Source organism: Geotrypetes seraphini, chromosome 2 (assembly GCF_902459505.1).
Source record: "Geotrypetes seraphini chromosome 2, aGeoSer1.1, whole genome shotgun sequence".
NCBI lineage: Eukaryota > Metazoa > Chordata > Amphibia > Gymnophiona > Dermophiidae > Geotrypetes > Geotrypetes seraphini.
In genome coordinates, this window is record NC_047085.1 from 429,708,855 (window position 1) to 429,733,289 (window position 24,435).

Below are 24,435 nucleotides of genomic sequence, written 5' to 3' on the forward strand. Positions count from 1 at the left end.
ACAACAAGAGTGTATCTAGGAAAAGGCAGCATCTTAAACACTGCAGTGAACACTAGAACACCAACACATACATTGTAAAACTAAACAAGCCAGATCCCGCACAGTCAATTGATCCTGCAGTCAATGCCAACTGAAAACTATGTTCTTTTCATACACACAGAACATAGATACACCCTCGCCCAATATGGAATAATCACAAACCAAAAATATGTAGACAAAAGTTAAACTGAACCGCCAAGAAACCAGACTCTGCATACAATGCAACACCACAAAAACAGTAACACATGTCCTCTAATACTGTGCAAAATATAAAGACAGTAGATGTAAATTTGAAAAAACTGATACATAACAATCACCACTTTACAAATTAACAAATAAAAATAAAACAAATAATGAGAAATAAGAAAATATAATTTTATTGGACTAATCCCCGTAAGCTTGGTCCCCATCCCCGCAAACCACCTGATTCCATCCACACAAGCCTTGAATTGTTTCATATTGAACTTATTATATTAAAGTATAAAAAGAAACAATATTCTGTACAATTGTCAATTTATAAATCAGTGTCTTCTCCCCACTCTCTCTTCCCTATTTCCCTTCAGCGTTCTCTGCCCACTCTCTCTCCACTTTCCTTCAGCACATGCACATAAAAACAAGCAAGTAATTTTATATCATTTTCATTCTATTCATTCATAGAAATTAAAGTCTAAATAATGCCAGTCACATAACAAAACATAATTTTACAGAATTAATTCCCTGCACAGTCAAGCCTGCAAGGATTACTAGATGTCTTTCAGCAGCTCCCCGCCCTCCCTCCCCCTTACCTTCGTGGCCAAGACAAAATGATCTACCAACAATTAAATTTTAAAAGCACACTGTACGCAGAGAAAATGTTAATTATCATTTATATTCTGCGGGTTTTCAAAGAGGTCAAGGCAGATGACTATGCAATGTCACCTCAGTAACAACTATATAAAAATAGACAAATATACTAAACTGCGATAGTGTTTTTTAGCGCAAGGAGCTGCGCTGAATGCCCCACGCTGCTCTCGACGCTCATAGGCTCCCTGTGCTAAAAACCGCTATTGCGGTTTAGTACAAGGGGGCCATAGTGCAAAATATAGACAGCATATATAAATTCTCAAAATGGACACATTTTGATCACTAAATTGAAAATAAAATCATTTTTCCTACCTTTGTTTGGTAATTTCATCAGTCTCTGGTTGCACTTTATTCTTCTGACTGTCCATCCAATATTTCTTCCCTTCTTTCAGCCTCCTGTATGCTTCCTCTCCTTCAGACCTCATTCCCTCCCCCAACTTTTTCTTTGTTTCACCCTGCCCCCTTCTTTGTTTCTCTCTCCTTTCCCCTTTCTTTCTCTATGTCTGTCTTTCTCCGATTCCGTGCCCCATTTTTTTCTTTCTTTCTCCTTGCCCCCTTTCTTTGTTTCTGGCTCCCTGTCCCCTCCTTTCTTTCTTCCTTCCTGCCCTCCCCCATGCCACCGCCGCCGGGGAATAGGCTGCTGCCGCTGCCACTGCCGCCATAGGGAACAGGCCGAGATCTCCCTACTTCTCTTCCCCCACGGGGCCGACCAACTCTCGCTGCCCAACGTCAATTCTAATGTCGGAAAGGACGTTCCGGGTAGCCAGGCAGCGATTGGCTAGCCAGAACGTCCTCTCAACGTCAGAACTGACGTTGGGTGACGAGAGTTGGTCGGCCCCGCAGGGAGATCAAAGAACACGGCGCCGGCCTGTTCCCCGATGGCAGTGGTGAGAAGGAAAGCAGGTTGGGCACCCCTGCTCTAAACGAGCAGCACTTGAGGGAGAACAGTAGAGGGTGGCCAGCTGTGCACCCCCTTGGGGCGTGCACCCGGGGTGGACCCCCTGGCCCCCCCCTTTGGTACGCCACTGCATATAAAACCATGAAAATTCAATTAAAAAAGTACAATAATAAAAAATACTGTGATTAAAAATCCAACCAGACCCTACACGGTCCATGTTTCGGCGAACACGCCTTCCTCAGGGGTCCAATGGTTTGCAACCTCACATATAAAGAATTGGACTGAAAACAGTCTATTGTCTGTAAACATGTGAGCAAGGAATACCGCAGACAAGCTGAAGTAGCAAAAAAATGCATCTTTGCTCACGTTTAAAGACAATAGACTGTTTTCAGTCCAATTCCTTATATGTGAGGTTGCAAACCATTGGACCCCTGAGGAAGGCGTGTTCGCCGAAACACGGACCGTGTAGGGTCCGGTTGGATTTTTAACATAGTATTTTTTATCATTGTACTTTTTAAATTGAATTTTCATGGTTTTATATGTCAGTGTTTAATATCTCCAGAACATCTGTATCCACAGTTTTTGTTTTCATCGGGGGGATATTGTGTATTTTCATTACAGACTTCTCTAATTAGTCTAAGGCCTATCTTTTTTTTCTTCTTTTATCCATTCTATTTCTTGGATGTCTATTTGCTTTGGGATTTCTTTACAAATGAGATCCTTGGATTAAAAATTAAAAAAATTTCAATGAATAAAAATAAAGGAGTTGATATTCACAGCAATAAGTGTCCAGGAGAGCCTTTGAAGGGCTATCCACGGATATTCAGCAGCACTTTAACCTGTTAATGCTGCTAAATATCACTGCTTTAAGCTGAATATATATCCCCCCTAAAATAAAATACATGGTTACAAAAAGACCCCCCCAAATAAACCTCACTGATGTGAAACACTAACCTTAAAATACACTTCTTCCTCCTCATCAATAAAGTATGTTCCCTTGGCTGTTTAATTATCATAACTTCCTCTTCCTTCACCACTGGTTGTGGCTAAATACTCCTTTTGCATGGTCTGAGGGAATGGCTTCTTCTTGGCTGCAAAGACAGATAGTTTATAGTTTATTACTTATGTTCTGCCTTTATGCAAAGTGGATTACAACAGAACATTCATAACTAAAGCAATAACTTATCATTCATAATACCACATGCATCACAGTAAAGCATCATTGTTACATGCCATAACAAAAGTTCTCTTTATAGTTTCCTGAGAGGATCATTAAATACAATCTTTCTGACAAGTACCTCAATGCGCATATTTCATCTGGCAAAATAGATGATGTTTTAAAAGTTTCTTAAATTGACACAAATCATTTTAGTTTTGGAGATACATTGAACGCTTGTTCCATTCTGTTGGTCCTGCACAGTGGCTTAGTAAGGGGGGATGAGGGGGGCGGTCTGCCCCAGGCAACATGTTGGTGGGGGTGCCAGCTCCCCTCCTCCTCTCTTCCCCCCACCTCTTCCCATTCTTTGTGTCTGAATTCAAGAGGGCCTGGGATAGGCACATGGGATCTCTCGGAGAGAGAAAGAGATAATGGTTACTGCGGATGGGCAGACTAGATGGGCCATTTGGCCTTTATCTGCTGTCATGTTTCTATGTTCTATGTTCCACTCCATACACCCCCCTTCTCCCACTGACATCACTTCTAGGTGCTGCACATAGGAAGTGATGTCAGAGGGAGAGCTGACGGGGTCATGAGTTGCACATTGTTGACCGCTGTGAGCAACAACTTCAGCTAGAGGTATGGGGGAAGGGAAGAGGGTGCGCATGGCATATGGGATCAGGTAAGGAGCGGGGAGCATGCGGAAGGTAGGATTAGGGAAGGAGTGGGAGAATGGAGGTGAGGGTGGGGGAGGGACACCACCACCCCGGGGGCCTCTCACCTCGTTACGCCACTGGTCCTGCACATAAAAATGTGCTTTTCTATACACTGTCCAAATGATCTATTTCTTCACAAGGACAAAATAGTCTTGGTCTATTACTACTAACTGAGCTGTGGTCTGCTCTGTGTCTGTTTCCTTCTCCCTTTCAGATCCTATTCTCAACCCAGCTCATGTGTTTATGGGCACTGCAGTTTCCCCTGATAACTTGATATACCAGTTTTGTTTGGCAGTAGTTAAAATATCCAGCTATTGCACATTATTTCCAATTATTAAAATAATATTGCTATTTTTTTTTCCATTAATGCTAAGCTAAAGATGTTTTTAGCAAAGGATTACTATAACTGTTTGGCTGCTTCTTCTACCGTATCTGCAAGGACATAGCAAAAAGAGCTAATACATTCTTTTTGCATGATGTGGTTTAGCTAGCCCATCCGTTGTATGAGTTTTAATAACATTAATGCAAATACAAACTATACATAGTGATGAGTAAGGGCCCCTATGTTTCTGTATCTCCTTGCCAAGTTATATTAAAATGACAAATAATTGCACTTGTTACATGGAGAAATGGTAGAAGTGCGGTCATCACAAAGCACATTAAGGATAGCAGTGTCCATTTGTTATCCTTTGTCAGGAAAACACAGTCTTGTAATGAAAGTGAATGAATGGACACTGATTGAGGACCATGACAATCTCTCGCTCCTCAGCAGATCCCTGACATGGGTATTAATAAGCAGATTGAAAGGTTAAACCGGATGTGGAGAGAGAAAAGAATCTGAAAGAGAAGAAAATCTGTTGTATTTAGAAAATCTGGGAAAAAATAATATTGCATACAATCATTAACCCACATAAATTCACAGCAGAAGTAGTCCCCAGACCACTCAAGGGAATACTGCTTAAAAACGGAAAGTCAATACTGTAGAAAAATAGTTCTTGTTAAATAAAACATTCTCTGCAACTGAAAATGCCGTGTCTTGCTTTTTAAATTTAGTCATTGTCAGCCACTGAAAGAATCTGATCTATTTACTGGCTGGCTAACTGATATATCTTGTGTAACCTTCATGCCAAACACAGGTAGGGTCAGTAGTCCAGGCTCTGCTGAGTTCAACTATACCTGCAGAGTGAGGTAGAACGAGACATCACCACTCTGGGGGTTGCTCCTGCCCAAAGACATCTGGACTCCCCCAGAACACCAATGTTATTTCTAAGATATCACTCTGGGTGAGGTGGATGGGACTTGTGCAGGGAGAGGGGGGGGGGGGTTTAGTCAGAAATTGTAGGGAGAACTATAGGGAACCCTCTCCTTGTGGCCTGGCAATATTGGGTTGCAACTTTGCGGTCCAGTGCGCCTGGACTGTAGGAATGATGCTGCTTGTGAGGTGGCTTGCAAGTAGCATTATTCCTGTAAGGCAGGATTTGGCAACCTGCAGTACCGGGATCCCACAGGCAATCAAGGTGTGGTAAACAGTGAGCTTTTACCACACCTCAATGAATTCCATATCCTTATTACTTCTATTAAAAAAAAGAGGCCCAAACTACTCTTGATATTTTTTTGAAAACTAAACACAAGTAGCCTGTACTTACAGTCCAAAGGAGAAGGCCTCCCTTCTGCAAAATAAAGAAGTCCTTCACTTGTTATTTGAAATCTTCTAGAAACATGCAACAAATCAGCAATATCAGATAAGTACTGAGTTTACTACTGGTCTCCCTTTTACCAGAACAAATTATTCAAAGATCTAGATTATAAGTGCAATCCCTTTTCTCCTTGTCTTTTATGTTTTTCAGAAAATCTTCATAATCTCAGAATTAGGCAGAAGAATGTTATTCAGCTTTTGGAAGGATAGCTCCTCCTGGATTCACCAGGGGGGCACATTAGCATGGTCAAGCATTGAGAATGACATGGGGACAAAATTTGTCCATGTCCCTGATCTGCACAAGCAATAGCATGTGGAGGTCGCGACCCAGTTCCTGAGATGGTATGAAGAAAATCCGAGTAATCTGGAGAGAATTGTCACCAGCGACAAGACGTGGGTGCATCACTGCAGCCCTGAGAGCAAAAGGCAATGCATGATGAAGTAAAGGAAGCGGTGCTCACCTGGCTTTGGGAGCAGTCAAGAAACTTCTCTGCAGGAATGCAGAAGCTAGTTGAATGATACAAATTTGTCATTTTGCATGGGGCCTATGTGGAAAAGTCATAGGTTCAAATGATCACAGTTACTTCTATTAAAGCCGTTAAATGTATTTTGCCTTTACTTTTTGATTTACATGACTGTAACCAAGGCAGTGTACAAAAAAGCCATACATATCCCAAACATATCCCAAACATAAAAACTAGTCAACAAATACACACAAGAAACTAACATTTACTACGTCTTGCTCTTTTTATAGTCTCAAATCTACCAGCTGGAAAAATCATTTACCATATTTCCCCATTGTACAGGCTGCAGAAAATGCCGATTTCCATTTTAAAATTCTTAAAAAAGCCGCCCCATTAGATAAGCTGCAGCGTACCTTTTTAAATAGCTCCCTCGCTGGCTGGCTGCCGGCTGCCTCCTCCAATATCGCGGCCAGCGGTGCAGGGTAGGAGCAATCTTTTTGGCATCCAGCCTGGCCCTGTGCCGCTTCCTGAATGGCTGCCATCAGTTCTCATGAGTCTCTAGCTTTCCTATCTCTAATGGCGTTCCTTTCCTAATTTATCTGTATTTTACTGTAAACCGCTTAGATCTGTAATATGCTTAAGTGCTATATAAGAACATAAGAAGTTGCCTCCGCTGGGTCAGACCAGAGGTCCATCGTGCCCAGCAGTCCGCACCCGCGGCGGCGGCCCATCAGGTCCATGACCTGTCAGTGGTCCCAGAATTCATCCTCTATATCAAATGTTAATAAAACATAAAACATATTAAAGCATAAGGTAAAAACACAAAGGATTTGATAAGCTACCATATTACCAAATAAGTGGAAAAAACTGATAATATTACAGTATTAACATAGAAGTAAAGACAAGAGATAGACTAAGGGGTTCATTTTCCAAAAAAGATAAACAACCAAAAAGTGGCATAAAGAGGCAGATGACTATTTTTCATGCCAAACCCTTCCAATTAGCTATTTTTGATACCTATATAGATATCTATGCTGCGATTAGTAGTTCATCTAAATCTCTAGGGGGCATGTTAGAGGTATGGTTTGGTTAGGACATTTTTCTTGCATATTCAAACATTTAAGAATATGTCCAGGGCAGAATTTGGACGTCTGGGGCTAGACATGTTTTTTAACAACAAACTGTGTTAAAGATGCCCAAACTGACCAGATGACCACTGGATGGATGTAAACATGACTCCCCCAGTAGTTACTGACCTCCTCCTACCTCCCAAAGATGTGAATGAATCAGTACAGACCAGCTTTATGACAGCTTCAGATGTTATGGCCAGTCCTAGGCCCGGATGCACTAAAGTCACAGAGCATCTATTGATTGTCGCTAAACTGGTTGAAGCGATTTAGCGTCGACTTTACTTAACCGACCGACATTCTCAATGGCTCACCGTGTGCTTCTCTATGTGTCCAGTGCAGCCTCCGACTCTACTATGCAAATGACTTAATTAGTATTAAAACGAGGTAATTAATATTAAAACCAGCCCACTGATCGATGTCCTAGCATCGCTTCGCTATGCACAAAAAATAGCAATTAGTTTAAATGACTCAAACCCCCTGACAGTTCTGCCATATTGCCGCCCAGAAACCTCTCCCCCATCCATGAAGATCGTCAGCAAGAGGGATGCCCACTCCCTCCTGCCACTGGGTAGCTCCCCGCCAAACCAATCCCTGATGCCACAACCCCCATTGATGCCATGAGCTCCCATACCATGACCCCCTTTCATTCCAGGAGGACCTCCACCTATACCTCGACTTTCCACATGCCAGGTCTCCCCTCCTCCATCCCCTACCTACATATTAAAAAAAAAAAAAAAATAATAATAATAAAAATAAATCAGCAGGAGGGATGTCCACTCCCTCCTGCCTCGACCACCCGGCCCATCTGGCTCCCCCCCATGTCTCCTGCCCTGTCCCTGTACCATATACAAAGCTGTTGGGCAGAAGGAACTGGGCATCCCTCCTACTGTCTTGGGTGCCTTGGGTGCCTGGGGGAAGCCAGGGGAGCCAGGTGGCTGAGAAAGGAGGGAGGGAGTTATCCTTCATGCTGATTTTTATGTATAGGGGTCAGGGATGGGGAAGTTGTCCTGGTATGGGGGTCTTGGCATGGAGGGGGTCACGGCATAGGTGTGGGGGGTCCTCCTGGCATGAGAGGGGATCACGGCATGGGGGCTCGCTGCATATGTGGGGTTTGACTTGAACCACATCTGGCAACAGATTCCACAGCTTTATTGTGTGTTGCATGAAAAAAAAAAACATCAACTGAGATTTGTTTCAGTCTTCTGGTCATTAGTTTAATGGAATGGTCTCTTATTTTAATAAACTTCTGTTATGTAGGCTCCGTGAGCTACTTTTCTCTTCTTGAGGCTGCCCTGGAAAGATTCCTACTTCTCCCCCTTTAGGAAGAACTAACTTTCTACTGTAGTGCTCTCCAGGAGAGGGGGAAATCTTGTTTTCTTTTGCCATTCATAGATCCCCTGTGTATATCCCACAGCATTCTGAATTTCAGAACTATTTTTATTTCTAATTCCTTCTATTGGAGGTATTTAAGCATGAATTATCCTCTGTAACTGTAGTTAAATATACCCCCATTGTAGTTAATGGTATCACCTGTCCCTCCTTTTCTATCTAACAGAGAATGAGACAGGGTTGTCCCCTATCCTCCCCTAGTTTTTGGACATAAATTGAGAAGGTCTCTGGACATTCAGGGGTTTAGATTTAATAATGAGATCTGTAAGATTCTGCTTTATGTGAATGATGCCATTATTCTGCTTACAAGCATATCAAGAACAGTGCCCAAATTGATAAACATATGGGGAATTATTGGACTATAAATTGAATTACTCTGTTACAGATCATGAAGGTGGGGCTTATGGTAGCAACTCTACAGTGCTTAGCAGATTTTGAGGAAATCTTTTTTGGGTTTGGTTATCTGAGTGTGCAAATTCTGGCTTGATTAAATCATCATTGTTGACTAAGATTAAAATACTCTTGGAAAGTTAGGTGGATTTACCTATTTCTTTTTGTTAGGGTAGGTTACTACTACTAATTATTTCTATAGTGCTATCAGATGTACACAGTCACAGAGAAGACAGTCCCTGCTCCAAAGAGCTTACAATCTAAATAGACAAGACAAACAAACAGGATGTCATGGATACAGTTAAGGGGAACGGTTAATCTGCTGGCTGGGTTGGAGGCTAATGGGGAGTAGGGTTATGGATTGAAGACTATATAAAAAAAAGGTGGGATTTCAGTCTGCTTTTAAACAAGGTAAGACAGACAAACTCAGGTAATTTATTCCAGGCATAGGAGGCAGCTAGATGAAAGGAATGAAGTCTGGAATTGGCAGTGGAGGAGCGGGGTACAGCTAGGAGCAGCTTATCTGAGGAAAGGAGTTCTCTGGGAGGTGTATAAGGAGAGAGAAGAGAGGAGAGATATTTAGGAGCAGCAGAATGAACAGACTTGTAGGTTTGCAATAGGAGCTTGAACTGTATGCGAAGGCGGTTAGGGAGGCAGTGAAGTGATTTAAGGAGAGGGGTGACATGAGTGTAGTGAGCTTGGTAGAAGATGAGTTGTGCAGCAGAGTTTTGCACAGATTGCAGGGGGTAGAGACGGCACTGCGGGAGACAAGTTAGATTGCAGTAATCTAAGCATGAAGTTACGAGAGTGTGGACAAGGGTCTGATTAGTATGCTCAGAGTGGAAAGAGTGAATTTTGCTGATGTTGTAGAGATAGAAGTGACAGGCCAATGTGGTGAAAATGGTAGTCCTTCTTCAAGTTTTACATTTGTATTTGATATACTGTGCATTAGTACAGCCATGAGTCAGGTTCACAATCTAATCAGCTACTCTGAATATTTCCCTATCTGTCCTGGTGGGTTACAATCTAACTATGGTATCTGAGGTAACGGATGGTTAAGTGACTTGCTCAGGGTCACAATGAAGGGCACTGGGCTTGAACACACAACCTCAGGGTGCTGAGGCAGTAGCTATAATCTCTAGGCCACTCCTCCATATTTCCTCAGCTTCTCTATTTGTTTCAGCAGTTGCCATGTACTCATTGCCCTGACCAGCCTTCCCACTCCTTCTCTCCTCCTGATCACGACTCTGACTGTAGACCTCCTTCCGATGATTGCTCCAGGCTGTCACAGCCCAGACCACATGAGTCTAAGAGTCAACTGGAATAGACAGGGCAGAGATACAGTATTTCAAATCTGTCACGAAATAGAAAGAGGAGAGCAGTACTGCTCAAATAGGCCTCCTGTTTCCTGCAGGATGCCATAGTGAACATCCCAGCTAGATGGGGCAGCAGAGGATTTGTGGATGGCTTGATTTTATCTGATGTTTTGTAAGCTTAGGAAAAAGCACCCTGCAATTCAGTTTTATAAAAATATTTCAAATCTGTTGTAAGTTTATAATTTAAAAGGAATAAAACAATATCAGCAACAGGAAAAACAGATGCCGATTAATTGCAATTAATATGACTTGATGCTTGTTAATGCTGTAAATCAGGTTGGAGACAGCTGTAGGAAATATCTCACCTTACCTAAATTAAATGAAAGGACGAAAGTGTAGATTGTCCAGAGTAAAAAATGATGACCTCCAAGATGAAAAAGATGTTTGCTTCCTTGCAATTTTTATCATCACTTGTAAGTGACGGAGTGCCAAAAGACAGCTTTGTGGCAGCAGCAATCTGTTTTCTTGTGGATAGGAAAATCATCAAGACAATGTCTGTACATGCGTAACTCTACTGGAATATGAAAGCAATTTTTGTAGTCTCTGGGCTTAATTGCAGAAGGAATGCTCTAGAACAAAATTGTCGGTGATGATAATGGAGAATGGAAAGAGTTTAAAAAAATGGAACAGCAGGACCCCCAAAGCTGCAGATTGGGGACAATCATATTTGTATTTATCTAGAGAGATTCAGAGATAATTTTAGAAACTGATCTAGAACTTGTGCTACTTTGTACCCATGAAGCTTCAAATTAATTTTTAAGGGAAGCCCCTGGAAACTTTCCCTGCAAAACTTTAATGCCAGCAGAGACCCTTATTCATAAGAAATTGCAAACTGTGTATCTGCTTTGCAGGAGGTGCAAAATACACCGTTGAAATCTCAGTGTACATGTAGCTCCAGACTGAGTTCAATACTGTATATCAGATTCCCTCTTTGTGAATAGACTTCTGAGGGGAGCTGCCCCTGAAATGAGTATTACAATAGGGTTCATACATCCTTATACCTGTAAGCTGATGAACACACCAAGATAATCAATATAATTTCTATTCTGTTTGGGACCACAGTGGCAGTAGACAGCTGCATATAAAGGGTTAACTAATAAGCGGTAATAATATCTGTATATTATGCCAGATTTCAGTCATTGGGAGTGGCCTAAGGAAAATGGACAATCAGGCCATTCTGAGTGCATCCCATAATGCACTGGGAGAGAGGACTAAGATTCTGGTTGGCCCAGGCACCTAAGGCCCTTCCTATGGGAGGGACCTTTGGTGCCTGAGCCAATCAGGGCCTTAGGCCCCTCCCCAGTGCATCCCAGGATGCACTGGGAAGGGGAAGGCCTACCATTCTGTTGAGGTGGGTCTGCTGGCCGGAGGAAGTAAGCATCCCTCTGAGCGGCCTACAAGAAAAAGGTATGGGGGATCCGGGTGGGCTTGGGGGTGTCAGGGTAGGGGCAAGTTTTCAGGGGGAGTTCTGGCAGGAGGGATTGGGCATCCCTCCTGCAACGGACAGTGTGTGTGTGTGTGTGTGGGGAAGGGAGTTCGGGGGTGGCGGCAGGAGGGAGTGGGCATCCCTCCTGCCGGCCAACTTCATGGGAGGATGGGTTCCCAGCCACAGCCTCTAAATTGATCACCACTGGGAGATTCCCTTGTGGCGATCAGTTCAGCGGCAACACAATTCTCTAACCAGCGCATGTGACATGCATGCTGTATAGAGAATCAGGGTGGTTAGGCGGGTTAGTATCTGTCCGTGAAGACAGACGCAATTCTATATAGGACACCCGTGTGCAATTCTCAAAAGCCGCTTGGGTGGCTATTGAGACTGGGCGTCCTATAGAGAATCCGGACCTAAGTGTATAGCTCTTGATGCCCCAACTTTGTTTGTTGGGCTGAGAACTTTTCAGCAGTGCCTCATATGTACACCTATGTGTGGAAGCGCAAAACATTTTACTTAATTACTGTTCTAACAGAGAGTTCACAAACCAATGTGAATTGAATGTCTTTTGAAAGCCCCCCAAAGGGAAAAGCTGGCCCTGCTGCAGCAATTGCAGAAAGAAATGGAGGTTTGTAGTGGCAAGGGTCATTATTCATAGATAGGTTTGTCCACCTGTCCATGCTATGTATTTCATAAAGAAGGTGTGGCCAAGGCCAGGGCATTCTGAAAAGATGTGCATGGAATTACAGAACACGACCTAATCACATCTAACTTGGATGCTGGCATTTATACCAGGTTCCAACAGGCATAAGTCCAGCATCCAAAAGTTATTTGTGGGATCCACACTATACACTATTCAATATGAGGCATGCTCCCTTTATAGAATTGTGCTTACCACTGATTTTTTTTCAGTGCCTAAGTCAATGCCATTTATTGAATTCCCTCTTCTGTAAGCTATTAAAACATGTTGAAATGTTCTACTAGTAGTAGATTTCAAACAAACTGGAGAAAATATTTCTTCACATAATGTGTAATTAAACTCTGGAATTTGTTGCTGGAAAATGTGGTAAAATCTGTTAGCTTAGTAAGGTTTAAAAAAGGTTTTGATAATTTACTAAAAGAGAAGTTCATAGGCCATTACTGAGATGGCTTGTGGAAAATCCACAGCTTATTCCTAGGATAAGCAGCATAAAATCCGTCTTACTACTTGGGATCTAGCTAGGTACTTGGGACCTGGGTTGGCCACTGTTGAAAACAAGATACTGGGCTTGATGGACCTTCAGTATGTCCCAGTATGGCAATTCTTATGTTTTTATCTTATCTTCATAGTGCATCACCCCCAGCCACTAACCCACTGTCTCCTTTTCTACAGCAGTGCGCACTGTTAAGAGAAAGGAGTCACATTTTAGGTATTAAAGGCTTTTATTTTCCATGTGGCACATTAGAACAAATATACTGTGGGACTAATTTTCACAGCACTTGTAATTAAAAAAAAAGTACCATAGGTTTCAATGGTACTTTGTGTGTCTAAGTGCTTTGACAATGAGCCTTTATGTCATCTGCAGATTAGCAGGAAAGTTCAGCAATTGCTCGACACAGTCTGAGCTCATTCATTAGTTGTTTCCCATCCAGCAAATACTGCTGCAAAGACATACCAGGTGCAGAGGTAATGATGGAAGAGCAAATGGATCCCTTACTTACATCCAGTGGCATAGTGAAGGTAGGAGGCGCCTGGGATGGTGGCACCACCCCACACCCTCCTCTCTGCACCCCCTACTCCTTCCACGCCCCCTGCTCCTTCCCTACACCTCTTGCGCCCTCCCTTCCTAGAAACCTCTTTAAATCTTCACCAGTGCGAGTAGCTTCTCCAGCCTGCTGCTCATATTGGCGTTGGCTTTCCCTCTGATGTCATTTCCTGGCCCTGTGACCCAGAAGTGATTTCAGAAGGAAGCCAGGTTAGCGTGAGCAGCAGGCCAGAGAAGTTGCTTGTGCTGGTGAAGATTTAAAGAGGTACGGGGTGGGGGAAAAGTGTGGAGGAAAGTGTGGCATGGGGATGCTGGAGAGGTACTGGTGCTCCTATAAAGATAGTGCCTGGGGAGGTTTGCCCTGTACCCCCTTACATCTCTAGAATGACAGGCTTTAGGAGTGGCAACAGAAGGGAAGATCCTGGATCAGGAGGTGAAGGAGAAAGAAATCTTTGATAAGGCAGAGACCTTGGATCCAGAGACAGTCGATGGGAGAGATCATGTGAAGGTGAAGGAGAAGGAAGCCATGAGTCAGGTTTATCAGTAGGCGCTCACTCAGCCTGAAGAAAGAGAAGATCCATTAAGGTCGATGGCTTTCAAAATGAGTCACATGATTTGTGAGATCAAGGAGATGGTGTTAGGGCTGTGGGCATATACCAGAAGCTCAATTCCAGAATGAGATCAGGGTTTTCAAGACCTTAGGTCATAGCACATTAGCCACCTACTTACAACAGCTTGTGGAATACCTTCCATCACCAGAAACTCCATCCAGCTTCAGCTCCACATCTCCCCCGTTTTCTTTCATTTTCAGTCCATCCCTGAGTCTGCCCATCCAAGGGGGAGGCAGCAATCTCTTGTGTTTCCCAGTTTTCAAAGGGACATCAAGTTGACCTCAAAGGTGGGATGATGTGGAGTTACCCCATTAGAGAAGCCCTCAGACCCTCAAGGCTCTGTGAGATGTAGCACACTCGTCCTTAAAAATGAAGATGTTTATTTGATTAGTTTTGCCAGTCACTTTCTGTACCACCTTCTATGGCAATATGTCACTGCTATATCAGAATACACTAAAGTAGAATAGTAAGACCTTAGCAAGAACTGCTGCAGAACGGAACCTAGGAGTAATCATTAGTGAAGATATGAAAACTGCCAATCAAGTAGAGAAATATTCATCCAAGGCTAGGCAAATGCTGGGTTGCATCCGAAGAAGTTTTGTCAGCCGAAAGCCCAAAGTGGTAATGCCATTGTACAGGTCCATGGTGAGACCTCATCTGGAACATTGTGTTCAATTTTGGAGGCCACATTATCAAAAGGATGTGCTGAGAGTGGAGTCGGTTCAGCGAATGGCCACCAGGATGATCTCAGGACTCAAGCATCTCCTGTATGAGGAACATCTAGGTAATTTGCAGCTATACTCTCTCAAGCAATGCAGAGAGAGGGGAGACATGATAGAGACGTTCAAATATGTTACTGGCCATATTGAGGTAGAAGAAGATATCTTTTTCCTTACAGGACCTAAGGCAACAAGAGGGCATCCGTTGAAAATCAGAGGTGGGAGATTTCATAGGGACACTAGGAAGTATTTCTTCACCGAAAGGGTGGTTGATCGCTGGAATGATCTTCCACTTCAGGTAATTGAGGCAAGCAACATGCTCGATTTTAAGAAAAAATGGGATAAGCATGTGGGTTCACTTTGAGGAAGTGCTTAGGGGGGAGGGTTCTTAGAGTAGGCAGACTTGTTGGGTTGGTGTCCCTTTACTGCCGTCATGTTCTATGTTTCTATGTTTACTTACACATAAGAAATGAGTGTAAGTAAGTTCATCCCTCGCAGACAAAGTGAAATCAGCCTTGCAGACTGTTGGTTGCAGTTATTACACTGGCTGTCTCTCCTTATCACTGTCGGCAAGTTGCAGCTGAGGCACCTCTGGTGAAGGCATTCTGCAGGTGAAGATAAGGTTGTGGAGCATGAAGCAGCTCAGGAAATTGTCACATGCTTTGCCTGGGCTATAGAACACACTTTTTCTGCACCTACTTTTAATGCCTGTATACTAGTGTGCACTTTCTCTAGGCATCATTATCTGTGTATAAAACATGGAAAAAGCTTTACAAAATTTTCCTCCCTCAATACAGCAATGACACATCCTCTGGGAATGTTCTATATGGTTTTTCTCAGTATAAGTGTATTCTATATTTTATAATGAAAATGTTTCACATATATAACTGTAAACATTTACACCTGCTCAGTGTCATATATAGCTCTTGATTAATTTATTATTGCACACAGGAGCATGGAGGAGTGCTTAATGGTGGAGATAGGCATGCCTCTCCAAAGGCTAAATTCACCTCTTCAGAGCCAAAATATGCCTTATAAAAGAAGGACCCTGAATTTTCTGGCTGTTTGAACAAGTTTAAAAAAATGTGTCACATACACATATAAATAGTGACACATACATGACTGCCTATAAAATTGCAGCAAATACCTTGAAATTGAATAGATGTTGCTAGTTTAATCAGGGAAGTCTGTGATTGGTGGGTGGTGATCCGACATCATAAAAAGGTGTTATAAGCGTCTAATGTATGCACCGGAATAATCGCATATCCGGAAAAGTGGGGGCACACGGTGGGGAAAGGCAGTAAGAGGTGGGTGTAAATGTTGTGTATAAGATGTATATGGAAGATAATTAAGGGCGAGAAATTGATTTTTTTCCCCCCATCTTTTTCATAGGGGAAGTCCTTGAAAAAGCCATTTTTTTGTTTGGAGATACATGTTGGACATATTCCCCCTGACTGATGGACAAAATGCTTTAAAAGGTAAGTTTATAAGCCTCTGTTTATTATACAACTCGAGATGATAGTAGAGACATTTACCCCCTGTTTTACTAAGGTATGCTAAACGCTAATGCGTTCATACACTAAAATGTACATGTTAGTGTTTAGCATGTGCTAAATCGATTAGCGCGTGCTAATTGGTTAGCACACCTTAGTAAAACAGGGCCTTAAATTTAAAAGTTTGAATGTGTAATATGAAAGGCTGATGACAAAGTAGGTGGGTGAATCTCATTGCAATGAAATGGAGTTGAGCTGAGCATTGAGTGACACCGTTGAAGCCTGAAGATTCTAAAAAGTGTGAAAGCTGAAAAAAAATTATAGAAAGCCCTTGTTATATCCTGAAAATTGATACTGTGTACTTATGCATGTACAGTTGTGACACTATTTTTTCTTTTATACACTTACATCTAAAAAATACTGTGTAGTACCAAACATAAGAACATAAGCAATGCCTCCTCTGGGTCAGGCCTGAGGTCCATCATGCCCAGCAGTCCACTCACGTGGCGGCCCAACAGGTCCAGGACCTGGCAGTAATCCTCTATCTATACCCCTCTATCCCCTTTTCCAGCAGGAAATTGTCCAATCCTTTCTTGAACCCCAGTACCGTACTCTGCCCTATTACGTCCTCTGGAAGCGCATTCCAGGTGTCCACCACATGTTGAGTAAAGAAGAACTTCCTAGCATTGATTTTGAATCTGTCCCCTTTCAACTTTTCTGAATGCCTTCTTGTTCTTTTATTATTCGAAAGTTTGAAGAATCTGTCCCTCTCTACTCTCTCTATGCCCTTCATGATCTTGTAAGTCTCTATCATATCCCCTCTAAGTCTCCTCTTCTCCAGGGAAAAGAGACCCAGTTTCTCCAATCTTTCAGCGTATGAAAGGTTTTCCATACCTTTTATCAGATGTGTCGCTCTCCTCTGAACCCTCTTGAGTAACGCCATGTCCTTTTTAAGGTACGGCGACCAATATTGGACGCAGTACTCCAGATGTGGGCGCACTATCGCCCGATACAATGGCAGGTTAACTTCTTTTGTTCTGGTAGTAATACCCTTCTTGATTATACCTAGCATTCTGTTCGATCTCTTAGCGGCCGCTGCGCACTGTGCCGTCGGCTTCATTGTCATGTCCACCATTACTCCCAAGTCCCTTTCTTGAGTACTCTCATTCAATAACACCCCTCCCATGGTATATTTATACCTCAGGTTTCTGCTTCCCACATGTAATACTTTACATTTCTCAACGCTGAACTTCATCTGCCATCTTGTCGCCCATTCCCCTAGTTTGTTCAAGTCCCTTTGCAATTCTTCGCAGTCCTCTTTAGTCCGAGCACCACTAAATAGTTTGGTGTCGTCTTCAAATTTTATTATCTCACACTTCGTCCCTGTTTCTAGATCATTTAAGAATATATTAAATAGCAGCGGCCCAAGCACTGAGCCCTGTGGGACACCACTCGTGACCCTCCTCCAGTCCGAGTAGTGGCCCTTCACGCTTACCCTCTGTTTCTTGCCCGCCAACCAGTTTCTGATCCATCTATGTACGTCTTCTTCCACCCCATGGTTCTTCAGTTTCCGATGTAGGCATTCATGGGGTACCTTGTCAAAGGCTTTTTGGAAATCTAGATATATGATGTCTATGGGGTCTCCTTTGTCCATCCGTTTGTTAATTCCTGGTGGTTAATTTCTGGTGGTGCTATAAGAGGTCTGTTTAAAAAGTTCCAGGACAGTTTGAATTGTACACTGGTGGGAAGTTCTTTTGAGACATACTAGATGACATTCAGTAGCTTGAAACCTCATGAATAACCTCCTTTTTTCCATTTGTTGATATTTGTTTTTGTCTCCGAGCTACAGCAGTTTCTGTGAAAGTATGTTTTCGTGATTGGCTATTTTTCATCATGTGCAACCTCAGTGAGCAGCGCTACAGCGTGAAGTTCTGTTTTAAATTGGGTAAGACCGCTACAGAAACGTATGAAATGTTGAAAGTGGCTTATGGGGAACATGTCATAAGTCGTGGAAGTTGTTTTGAATGCAATAGCAAAAAGTCCAACAGGACGAGGTACCCACAGGTATAAACCAATACAGAAAAAAGTGGGAACGGACAATGAGCACTCCACTGAAGATCACTGATATAAAACCAACTTGTTTATTGCAATAAAGGACACAAGCACAAGCTGTGGACCTGACAAAGCACTGTGCTTCGGCGTCTAAGAAACACCTGCATCAGGGGTCACTGCAGCATGATGATTCACAGATGACAGGTCCTTAGGTAAAACAAGGCTTCGGTCTAGCTAATGTGCAAAGGTAGCCAAAAGCACTAAAAAGCTATTGAAGTGTTGTTTTGAATGTATCATAATTTGTGATTTTTGCACAAAAACGCGATGACAGTTCTACCCCAATCACCTTACATTACTGACTTCACCCCTGCTGACTTCTTGTTTCCTAAACTTAAATTCATGCTGAAAGGAAAGCAATTCAACACCATCTAATATAATAAAGCCCTAAGTGCACATGCGCACTCCCACCTGCGTGCTCCCGTTTTCCATGCGCTGTAGGGATCCACAGGTAGGAGTGCACATGCACGTGGCGGCGCGGACCCTGTCAGCCAGAACCCATGCTCGCGGCAGCAGAAAGAAGAGGCCGTACAGCGCAGCATCTCCCACGGCTTCGGAGTGTGAACTGGCCAGGGCGACGTCAGCGGGGGCTGGACCGGAGCTGGAAGGGAGAGGAGCTGCTCTCCTCCCTCCTCCCCTCCCCCAATGGACTTTAATTCCTGCCTCCCAGGCTTCTCCTCCTGCTCCGGCTGGGCCTGTGTAAAAAACCCCAAAACCCCCAGAGCTCGCTTCAGGTCCGGCAAGGGCTGCGGGTCCTGAAACCTTACGATTCAAGCAGCGTCTGCAGCACTCTACGCACGCTGCTTCGGGGCCTTCTACTGCCCTGATTTGCTGGGCAGTAGAAGGCCCCGAAGCAGCAGTGTGTAGAGTGCTGCAGACGCTGCTGGAATCGGAAGGTTTGTTGGGATCGTGGGAAAGGAAGGGAGGGGTGGTGGTGGGGGGGGGGGCGGTAAGGGACTAAGGGAGCCCGCCAGACCGCGGGAAGGGAAAGGGGAGGTAGTGGAAATGCTGCTGCTGCACAGGAAAGTGGTGTGGGGGGAGGGAAATGGAGGTGAAGGGAATGCTGCTGTGGCTGTTACACAGGGAAGTGGTGGGAGAGAAATGCTGCTGCATAGGAGGCAGGGAGAGAGACAGATAGATAGAAAGAAATGAAGAAAGACACAGGGGCAGGGGGCCAGGGAGAGAGACACAGACAGAAATAAAGACACACAGACATATATTCTAGCACCTGTTAATATAACGGGCTAAAATACTAGTTAAAGATATAAAGCAAAATTCGATGCAGCAACGGAGCAGAGACTTTGTTCACACTTGGACTCCATATTTGAACATTTTGCCTCCTGAGAGTTGTAGCCGGGTCTTGAATAGACTCCACCTCTGAAACTGTGCTTCAAGATGTCTCTGCTGTTCCCTGCTTGCGAGTTTTCTGTACATGTGGGGGGATGGGGAGGGGTGGGTGGGGGTAGGGTTTTCTTTGTTGGGGGGTGGGGGTATTGTGGGTCCGGGGAGGACATAAGAGTCCAGTCCTCCGCGGGTGTTTGCTGAAACTGCATTCCATGGTTATTATTGCTGTTGTACTTACTGTTGCTTAATAAAATAGATTTAAACATAAGGACTGTTTCCAGAAGTAAAATGACATTGGGAAAAGGTAGTACTTTGAAGGGGACCCAGTGGAATAAGTTGTAAGATTGTTTAGTAAATTTGTATAAAATCAGTCCTGGCACTTTTTGAACAAACCTTGTATGTATTTTATAAAAGGCTTAATATTGTTTGGTAGTTTTAAATGAGTATAAATTTAAATTTCTCTTTCCCTGCCTTCATGATCGCTGCAAAGTTTTATTCCCTATTAGATTTGGTGCCAAGACCACCTGACAGCCAAGTAGAGAAAACTAAGGACATCAGAAATGGTGTCTGCTTGTACTGAGATGTTTCAAGGTAACTTTGCCATGGGTCAGTCCCTGAAATGCATATGATTAACAAGCTAATTAATTAGATTTATTAATGATTTTAAGCTCTCAGCTAGAGATCATATTTAACTGCCTGCATAGATGAGCAGCTGATCTTAGGGAGACATATGCTCTTTTAGACCTTGCTTAAAAATTACCACCCTACACTCTGTTCAAGACTTCTTTCTTCTACCAAACTATCCTTATAGTGCTGCGTACATTTAGTAGCACTATGGCCCATAATCTATAAATGGTGCCTTAACTTAGGCACCGGTAGGCACCTTACCAGCACCTAAGTTAGGAGCAAAAGGCTGTTTAAAACACCTTTTAAAATAAATTTCAAGGTGCTTACCAGCATCTACAAAAATGCCACCAGAATTGTGCCTAAATAGTTGATTTATGGTGCCCCATGCCACTGTAACCCTGGCTAAAGCCATAAGTTCTCAAAAAAATTTTCAAAATATTTAATTTTATATCATGCCTTATGGAACTATTTTTACTACTTTGGAACGACACGAGGGGAATCTCAGAATGCCACCTGTCCGCTGTCAATTCATGCAGTGGTGTGGCAGCACTCGTCACTGGCTTACCCAAACATGTCCTCTACTCTATTCTATTCTCTTTTTTTTTTTCTTTTTTCGTTAATAAATGTGTCTATTCTTCATACTATTTCTATGCTGTTTAATAAATAAATAAATATTCTAATAATAACTTCCAACTCATTTCCAGGGTATCAATTCATTATATATATATATTTTTTATCTATTCTGTGTACTTTCTTAGTCATTTCATTCGTTTCAGCAAACTATCATTCCTTCTGATTAATTTTCAATAGGTTTTCTGAATTTTTCTTATCTCCTAGATAACTTAGCTTATTGGTGCAATGTCGCTGTTACACTACGCCCCACCAACATGATTTGTATCTTCCTCAGGATGGGGGAAGTGCTTTAACAATTACATTTCATTCATTCGCTTACTCGTGCTGCTTCCAACAGGTCAAAAGTTATGCGCCTAGCACACAATTAATTTTGATTTAAGTTAATTATCAAGCCAATTAAGCTTGCTACTGGCGCCAATTAAACCTATTAAATAATTAACCCCGGTAGAGGTTTCTACTGTGGCCCAGGACACTAAATGCTCCAATGCTCATAGGAATTCTGCAAGTGTCGGAGCAGCATTGGAACATTTAGTGCTCCAGGCTACAGTAGAAACCTCTACCGTGGTTTAGTAAAAAGGGGTGTGGGTGTGTAAGTTAAGTGCCTAGATTGGCTAAGTGCGCCAATCTAGGCACCTAACTTCAGGTGCCCTTTATAGAATCTGGGCCATACTGCTGAAAGTTAAAGTTTTAGTGAAAAGTATGATGTAGCTACTGCATGATACACAGAATATTGTGATAGGTCCTTAAAAAGTTAAGAAATCAACTATAGGCTTACAACATTCAATAAATATTTCACCATAATTTTGGTGCCTATATTTTAAATTACAAGGTTTACACAGCAGTAAAAATGTATTTTGCATTTGGGCAAAAATATATCTATAGTTCCCTGTGGAATTTTAGACAAATTGGCAGAAGGCCATGTAAATCTAAATCAAATAATGTTAGAGTAGTCAAGGGATAGCACACTTTATAAACAGCATTCAATCTTTGTTCTATAAATCCCAAACTTTACTCTTTTAGAAAATCTTTGGCATACTTCCATTTAAAGTAAAAATATTTTTGTATTCTAGGTGAACACCATGCTATATAATGCAAAGGAAATCTTTTAAACTAAAAAACAATTTTATTTCTATTATTAGAATTAACGTTTTCACTGAGATGGGAATTGAGATATCCAGGTTTGGATGTGCTCAGATCCCCTGGCATTTTACAAAAGTCTCTGCCAAAGGTGGAAACAGATTGCAATGTGGAATTCTTGTGGATAGAAATTTTTTGTGTGAAGAGAAAGAGAATACTGGTGGGGCTATACCACCATCTGCCTAGCTAGAATGAACAGACAGATGTTGAGATGTTAACAGAAATCAGGGAAGCTAATAACAATAGAAGCATAGGAAAATGAAGGCAGATAAAGATCATATGGCCTATCTAGTCTGCCTAATCATATCATAGTCTGCCTAACTATGCCAACACTATGATAATGGGAGATCTCAATTATCAAAAATCAACTCAAAAACTGCTCTAAAAATCTCTACTGGAGGGCTTCTGCTCACATAGGGCTCCTTTTACTAAAGAGCTTCTTACCGACTTTCAGGATATTGACCTCACAGCCCTCTCCACTGCTGTCTCGTCTCTCTCCTCAGTTACTATATCAGAAAATAGTATCAATGAAGCCATCCTCTCTTATAATACCATTCTCTCCTCTGCTCTAGATACCCTTGCTTCTCCAATCTCATGTCCTGTTAGCCCTGACTCCCCCCTCCCTGCATTCACTACCTGCGCTCATGTGTACACTACGTTGAAAATCTCGTGCGCACGCTGACTTCAAATTCATGTTGACACCATTCTAGTCTGCCCTCTCGCTGGCAAAACAAGAATACTATATCCACTTAACCACTTCTCTTCACTCCAACTCTCACAGTCTCTTTACCACACTAAATACCCTACTCAAAGCACCCGCGCCACCTATCCCCCTTCAATTTCTCCCCAGACAATGGCAGAGTTCTACGATAAGATTCAGAAGATTCTCCTTGAGCTCTCAACCAGGCACGCTTCCCCCTTCCATCCGCCCTTCCTGCTAACCTCCCCTCAACACCTGCCACCCTCTTCTCTTTCTCCGAGATCACTGAGGAGGAAACCTACTACCTGCTCCTCCGATCCGATTCCAGCTTACCTACTCGGTGCTATCTCGCCCTCTGTCATCCCTACTATCTGTCACATCCTCAACCTATCGCTCTTCACTGTAACTGTCTCAGATGCCTTCAAACATGATGTTTTCACACCCCTCCTCAAGAAACCCTCACTGAACCCCACATGTCCCTCCATCACCCCATCTCCTTCCTCCCTTTCTTATCCAAGTTACTTGAACGTGCTGTTCACTGCCGTTGCCTGGACTTCCTCTCATCCCATGATATGGACCGACTCCATCCTTTTTATGTCTTTTTGAAGGTGCGGCCTCCAGAATTATACACATTATTCTAAATGAGGTCTCACCAAAGTCTTATACAGGGGCATCAAAACCTCCTTTTACCTACTGGTATGATAGCAGTAATAGTTTGTGAGTGAGTTTGGTGACTATGCAATCGAAAGACTTGAGTAGAAGCATAATGACTTGGAAAATCGACAGTGCAGAATTCTTTGAGACCTGAAAAGAATGACTAAAAAGAAGTTTCAAGATATTTAAAGAGATTTTTTATATTGAGGTTGAAACAGAGTCCTCTAAAGATATTAGATTAGAGTGAGCTCTGCTGACTGATGTTCTATAGTGGTCTGTTTCTAGTTGGCGCTTAACACAGATCTAGACAATGCTTAACTTCATTTACTCATTCTTGCCTTGAGTGGATTATCAACTATGTAAAAGTGAAATTTAGACTTTTTAATTAAATTAAAAGAAGGATGAGAAGAACTTGGTTAAGAGCAAGTGAAATCGGAGTGAAGGAAGTAGAGCATACAGTATAAACTAAAGGAGAAAATTCTTTACTTTGCTAAGCCACTACAATTCACATATTTTTTAGCTGGTTATAAAGTCCATTTTCTTGCTGCTGTGCAATTCTTTACGTCTGCTTGAGCATTGCCTGTGGAAAGTGTGATATCTTGGGTTCTATGGCTATCCCTTTGCCAGGTCTTTGTCTGCTCTAATGTGACATGTGAACAGAGGTGAAAGCTGTTTCTATTTTATCACCAGCTTTGTTTCAGCTTCCCAGTAGCTACATTCTCTTTATCCAGCCTTGATAGATGTGGCAGAATGGAAGGGCCACTTTATATGAGCTTGAAGTACCATTTTGGAATGGAAATTGATCTTGGGATATAATTTTATTGGTATTTCCTTTTTTTCCTTCATAGCCTTTTATGTATCAGCACTCTGCTGGCAGCTTGATTGAAGTTTATGTAGTTGATAGTCATTGGTGAGCCTTGGTACCCCAAAGTCTGGAATACTAGATACTAGAGTCCAATTCTTCTACAAGGTTGTGGTTTCCTCTCTTTAATATGACTATATAAACCTACAGGCAGATTTTACAAAAAGAGGTCCATCTAATTCACAACTAGCATAAAGTCTTACAACAACAAAGATGTATTATATATCAATTTTCAGGAGGAAAATATCTCATTGGGTACCCAGACGGGTTGTTAA

General features: G+C 42.5%; 1 protein-coding gene and 1 long non-coding RNA gene across 5 annotated transcripts in view; one reads left to right on the forward strand and one right to left on the reverse strand.

The window, feature by feature from the left end:
• LOC117354205 overlaps window positions 1–24,435 on the forward strand; it is a 187,597-nt gene that overhangs the window by 162,474 nt on the left and 688 nt on the right. The window contains exons 3-4 of the long non-coding RNA XR_004538138.1: window positions 15,994–16,079; window positions 20,054–20,138. This is a non-coding gene — a long non-coding RNA (uncharacterized LOC117354205). The remainder of the gene's footprint in view (window positions 1–15,993; window positions 16,080–20,053; window positions 20,139–24,435) is intronic.
• Window positions 1–24,435, reverse strand: part of STEAP1 (STEAP family member 1) — a 185,690-nt gene that overhangs the window by 148,326 nt on the left and 12,929 nt on the right. For all 4 annotated transcript variants that reach the window (XM_033931259.1, XM_033931258.1, XM_033931263.1 and 1 more), the window contains exon 2: window positions 2,735–2,871. The gene's annotated coding sequence lies outside the window, so the exon portion shown is untranslated. The remainder of the gene's footprint in view (window positions 1–2,734; window positions 2,872–24,435) is intronic.